At 35.7% G+C, this 6,734-nt stretch overlaps 1 long non-coding RNA gene across 1 annotated transcript; it reads left to right on the top strand.

Annotated features, from left to right (window-relative positions):
• The first annotated feature begins 1,139 nt into the window (after positions 1-1,139).
• LOC128548866 (uncharacterized) lies at positions 1,140-6,225 on the top strand. The gene is made up of 3 exons (XR_008367264.1): positions 1,140-1,346; positions 4,926-5,011; positions 6,163-6,225. It is a non-coding gene; the product is annotated as an uncharacterized LOC128548866 (long non-coding RNA).
• Positions 6,226-6,734: the final 509 nt, after the last annotated feature.

The raw sequence follows: 6,734 nt of genomic DNA, 5'->3' as shown, positions 1-6,734 counted from the left end.
CGTGTGCGTGTGCGTGTGTGTGTGTGTGTGTGTGAGAGAGTTTGTAAACGCTGCCAACTGGGTAATTTCGTATGAATACACACCAACGTACTGGGGATACGCCTCGAACCGGGGAATTCCCCGGTTCATTTTAACAATACCGCGTTATTCCTGACCTTCAAATTAGTCATATCTCGAAATTTGAGCTGATTCTGAGCGATAGAAATTTACTGCCCGGTACGCCGGTTCTGGTCATACACATATCTCACACACAATCAGAATTTTACAACGGTGTGTATCTTTCGCTATTTACTGCAGTTCCCCAGTTTACCTGTATACAACTCGTAGTACATACACACAAAGGTTTAAATTTTTTTCACTAATTTAACATGAAGCTTTCGTCATTATAAGCTTATTAGTGAAAAGATGATGTTGACTAATTCATCAATTACCAATTAAATATCTTTTTTACGTTCACAAGACAGTATTATATATTTATGTTACCGCATATATTTTCCGGCTTATTGTGTTATGCGCTTTTATTTCTAAGTTAATGACTTGATTTGACAATACTTATGTTAAACTGAGAATATTATAGTATTATATATATATTTGAAAAAATAAATGTAGTAGGGAATCGATCTTACCGATTTTCGTCGCGAAGCGACGAAAATCGGGATCGAATCCCACTACGGTAACATACGAGGGTATCCAAACAACACATACTATCCAAATAAAAAAATATGGAGTTCCGGTTTAGACCATGGGCGTGCGACGACCCCGATGAAATTCGGGATATCACGGTCTTCGTTAATATTAATAAGCGTCCGTCAGATCAGTAGGCGAAACGCAATATCCGCACAATAAGATGTCTGCGACCCGAAAGAATATTCAAAGTAAGCTGTTAATTTTGTTGCGTCAAAAGCTAATCAGCCGGTAACGTGACTACACTGATATAATTTGTGATACAAACATGCTTTAATCAATACTGAGTAGCATTTTTTAAACGGCGACATTTTGAACATTTTTATATTTAGAGTGAGAGTGGATACACGTTACACGGGGCGCGACATTTTGAAAATTTGAGGAAACAAAAATATTCTCCAACGAGTTCTTCAGCTCGGGGAATGAGAGAATAGATTCACCTTTGTGGTCGCTTTTCAGATCGTATTTTAATTCCTTTCCGGTACTTTAGTTTCTTTGAACTTCTCTGTTACTAAGCCTATATTGAATTTTTAAAATTAAGAAATCCGTGATTTTACTTGCAGGCATGACTGATTAATGGAATTATTTTACTTTTATATAGAATATGGACGGCACTCCAGTACAGCATGTGCATGGTTGGACCTGTTGACATTTTTAGAAACGTGAGTAACTAACTTTCCATGTATAATAATAATGTAAACAAACACCCCACCCATAAAAAAGCATAGAAATTCCTTATTTTTTACATTTTTATTTATTCATCAATTTGAAATGGGCCTTTTTAAAGATTATTGTTTCTTAAGGCTCACTGCATGTATACACAGTAAGTTGAGCTTATGATTCTGCCGATAAGCTGTGCTCGGCCCTAAATTTTAGGGAATCGGATCGGCTTCTACAAAGAGCTATAAAATAAACAGATCGGCAAATTGAAAGGCATATAGAGCAAATCTCGCCAACATCCTGTGACAAATGAATGAGATCTCGTTGTAAGCATCTGTTGATCATGATTGATCAAGTCAGCAAACGCTTTGAAATAAGGTTAGGTCTAAAAACAAAATATGCCTGTTTCCTGTAACCCGACCAAACCGTAAGTTTTACCGCCGACCACAATTTTTTTATGGGCCGAAATTCGAGATTCTGATCATATCTTTATTGATTATAGGGATAATTTAGTTGTACCCCGACCTCATCGCGCATAGTAACGAGCGTTCCGGGTTCCGTCGACATGAAACAAAATGGCGAAAAGCCTGTTTGTCGGTAGACTCAGGTTTCGGTTTTCACCCGCAAAATCGAGGTTTTTCTTTGATGCTTATCGAGTTCAAAAGTTCTGCCCCTTGTCAATCAAATCTCGGTGAATTTCAATACTGTTCGCCGCCACAAGCGGAAGTATGGCAGTAGGCGGAGCGTCATATACTAATTAGCTACTGACAGATGTCAATCACGCCACGCGCCGACTGACACGTGGTCATCTCGCGGTTTGTATTTAGAAACAATAATGTCCTTCATTATGAAAGGTGTTTATTGATCAATGTGTAAACGTAATTGATAAACAATTCGTAGAAGAGCAGCCTATTATCATGTTGTACCACTTGTTCAGGGGTCACGCTGTCGGTTGCACTTTTGGGCCCCGAAAACCTTTAATTAGCAAAAACGGCCCGAAGCTATGTCTGTCTGCAAAACTATGAACTTTGCCTGTTACACAATGTTTACTGAACAAAAGGAATCAGTGTAGAAAAAAACTTGTATGAACAACATCTGTTATTGAAACGGCGTGAGCAAATTTTCAACAATTTTATTTGATTACTATTTAGGCAGTTATTTGGCGATAATAAGGTTACTGAACACTGAAATGTTCTGACACCTACTAAAAAAAAAAAAAAAAAAAAAAAAAAATTTCCTACCTACCCGACCCCCATTTTTTTTTCAGCATGTTACAGGAAACAAACATATTTTTTTTTTAGGCCTTATTTTGAGTTTCGAATCATTTGTTTATCATGATAATGGTGCATTTTTAATGTTATTAGTATTTACAGTACTATTACAGGAGGAAGGAATGAATTTATGATGGAAAGTCTGAGAAATCAACAGTTTTCGTTTGAAAACGGACACAAACTGGTTTATTACATGCCGGGCATACCACCAGTTTTATACTTCAGTAAGCGTCTGTTGATTTGATTATGATTGATCAAGTTGGCAAACGCTTTGAAATAAGATAACACGCTAACACGAGATGACGCGGGATTATCCCAAGTTGCCATTCTGTGTATTTTATAGTTCTTTGGCTTATAGAAAAAAATATAGATTTTAAACAGGCTGGTAACATTGCCTGATCGGGCTTTCAACATAAAAACTAACATTTTTTTAAAAATAGTAAAGATATTTCTTTCAAACTTGGTTCATCTGTTCATATGACACAAATTAAAATAAAAATAACTTGGTTGCCTTCAGTTTTGGTAGAATTATTTCCCTTTTCAGATTTTTATGGACGCATAATTTTTGAAGTCCAAAAAAATTATGTGTTAATGCATTACATTATGCTATTGGCGTTTGTTTCGTATATTCCACACTCATTTGACACCGGGGCAAATTGTCAACAGTCAGGATAGCGTTGATAAGCGCAACTTGGCGCAGACATGCAATACTGTTTACATGTCGTACTGATACAACCACATTTTAAAATAAATTTGTATTGATACGTCCACATTTTAAAATAAAGTCATATCTGATCCCTAACAAGTTCGTAATTACAAAAATACAGCCCTTATCTGGAGTTCTGAAGCATGCTCGATTAGTTGGTCAGAATTTTGAAGGAATTGAATTCAAACTGTTCCATAAATGCAAGAGTTTAAGAGTTAGTCAGAACCATAATCATGCAGAAGATGTAATTACTTTCACAAATCACAGGGCTCAAATTTTGGACTTGCTAAATGCAAGTTAAGATAAAAATTTCACACAATTTATTTTGCAAATACAAATAATAGTCAAAATTGTTGCGGTTTTTGTTAATGTTTGTAGATTCGCTTTCATTTGAGGATAACAGAAAACACAACATCTTTTTTGGTTAGCCATTTTTTGTTGAATGGATTACTGATTATAAAGAAATGTAGAGGTCTGTCTTATAATTAAATCTAGAACGCAGGCTATCTTACTAATTCGTACATGTATTCAGTTGAAACGCTATTTTAATATTAGGTACGAAAATTTGCCTTAATGCCGTAGTTTCAGCCAGTAGTTAAGTTACGCCATCAATGATGCGTTCCGAATTACTTTGAAGGTCATTTTGAGTTATAACGCACAAAATTATACGCCAAGGAAAACTGTGCAAGCAATATTGATGTTCTAGCATGATTTTTTAGGATATTCTAACATTCTTAATTGAAAGTCTAAATTTGCAAATAGATTTCAGATTAAGCAACAAGAAAAAAAAGCTACAGTCATGCGAAAATTTGCAGTACGTTGGTCAAAAAAGTTAAATTTGAGCTCTGCAAATGCAAACTGAAGACGCTCACATTACTTTTTGGTCCGATGCATTCAGTTCCCAAACAATACATGATGAAGTATTTTGAGGGTATGAGCTAGACTAGTTGTTTTATGGTTCAAAATTCAGCTTTAAGTTCAGGCATGTGAAATTGGTGTCAGGCTTGGAAAATTTTCTATCTGGTTGCCAGCATGGGTTAGTTGAAATCTGAATTGTGTATACTGCACACATACTCAAATACGTTTAAAGTTATACGTTTATGAATCATGACCGTCAGATACCAATAAACAATTGTAGCATTTGCGGTCCTGTGTTCATACTAAACCGGGAGGAAGCAGAACAGATTTTCTAAACTGCTTTACCAGTCTGTTTTTGCCTTTTAATGATACCGAGCAAAGTGAAGGTCATTGACCACCAAGTCAAAAAGGTACCTGGGTTAAAGTAATGTTTGGCTGTTCTGGCTGGTCAGTTGTGTAAACAAACCTACTCATACAGTGACTTTTCTTTTTTCAAAACTGAAATTTTTAGCTGCATTTACTTCGTTTCATTATACATTTTGACAAAATTTGCTACTGTTTTATTTTCATTAAAAAAAGTTTTATTTAACAAATTTCTCCCGCCATGCCAATGATATAATTGGGGTCATCTTATTGGCATGAAAATTGAAAAACTGCGAAAAGTATGTTAGCTCTTAGACCTTTGAAATTTAAAAACAGCTGGTTGTCCATGTTTTCTTAATTTGCTCACTTTTCACTATTTTCAGGCATCTTGGTCTATTATACAGAGTATTGTTGTACTGCTCCAAAGTGCTTGTTGACAGACTGGAACCACTTGCTTGCGGCTCATAAGGTATTTCTATCTTTCTGTTTATTATATAGTTGCAGCTGTGGGAAGCAGTTTCAATCATTCAAAAAGCATGATTACTGTATACAAATTAATATTTGTGTCAACAGATTTTTGCGACTGAGTCAGTGCATAGAATCAAATACCAAGGAACATTAGGCGTAAAAAGAAATTGTCTGTTTCCTGTACCCTGACCTACCATAAATTTTTGGCCCGACCCTAAATGGACTTTGTCTTTGAGAACATTTTTTTCAACTTTTTGACCAAAAGTTGCAATTCTGCACTTTTTATGCTTTTAAACATGGACAGTGATGTATAAATCAACTTACTGATGCTCTAGAGGCATAACCCCCATATTTGTATTCATTTTTTGACACAAAAAAAATTTCCAAAAAGTCTCCCTAAAAATAATTTTAAAAAATCCAAAGAAAAAGTTTTTCCGACCTACCTACCCTAATTTTTTTTAGCATGTTACCAGAAACAAAATTTTTTTTAGACCTAAGTAAAGACTCCATTTCATTTTCTTGATGATAAAGCATTTCTGGACAAAATCATAAAATTTCATACATGTATGCAAATTTAAACAATTATTAGCTCGATCACCTGTCACAGTGTGACAACATGAGTTGATGTCCGTCATGTGCCAACAATTTGTAAAAAATCTTATTCAGAAAACCCCTGGACAGATTTACACCAAACTTCACAGAATGATCATGAGGGTGGTCCTCTTTCAAAATTACCCAAAGAATTTAATTCCATATACAACTCACCGAAAAGAAAAACTTTGAAAATGATTTCTTGTCCTTATATGACAGAGGCCTATATTCGGGCCACTTCCCAATCCAAAAATATTGCATTTTTGCTCAACATCCCAAAATGCAAGGTAACATTTCCCAAAAATCAGATCAAACAAATGGTTTAATTTTATTTACATTTTAGTGTTACCGGGGGAAGCGGTTCTCAGATATTGATTTTTTTTGCTCACCTGTCACAAAGTGACAAGGTGAGCTTTTGTGATAGCGCGGCGTCCGTCGTCCGTCCGTGCGTCTGTAAACTTTTGCTTGTGACCACTCTGTAGGTCACATTTTTCATGGATCTTTATGAAAGTTGGTTGGGGTCTCTTTTATCAATTTACAATATTTGATTTCTGTTTACAGGTTCACTTCTTGAGAGCAGGCAGCTACAAAATGGAAGGTCAAACAAATCCAGTATACTTGAAAAGCAAGAAAGAAACACCAGAAAATATAAAAAGACAGAAGGAACAAGGGAACTTTAATAAAAAAACAAACTTTTAAGGATAGGAATTCAGGATTTATTTAAAAACTAAATTTATTTTGGAACAGCAGTGTTTGACTAAGCTCTGTTACTTTAAGAGATAATGTATTATCATATTGGTTTTGTTATTGTCGAGCCGGCTTGCGGAAGCGAAGACATAGTTGTCCAAATGTCTATTCGGTGTATGTGCGTGTGTGCGTCCGTCCGGATTTGTTTGTCCGGACCATAATTTGGACATGCATGGAGCAATCTTGTTTATATATGGTATGAATGTTAACCTCAGTGAGACGGAGTGTCATGCGCAAGCCCAGGTTCCTATCTCAAGGTCAAGATCACACTTTCAGGTCAAAGGTCAAATTCAAAAATGACTTTGTCCGGAGCATTTCTTCTTCAGCATGGAGGATTTTGATGTAACTTGGCACAATTGTTCACCATCATGAACGGAGTGTCATGC

Source organism: Mercenaria mercenaria, chromosome 15 (assembly GCF_021730395.1).
Source record: "Mercenaria mercenaria strain notata chromosome 15, MADL_Memer_1, whole genome shotgun sequence".
Taxonomy (NCBI): Eukaryota; Metazoa; Mollusca; class Bivalvia; order Venerida; family Veneridae; genus Mercenaria; species Mercenaria mercenaria.
This window is presented reverse-complemented; position numbering and strand designations above follow the sequence as displayed.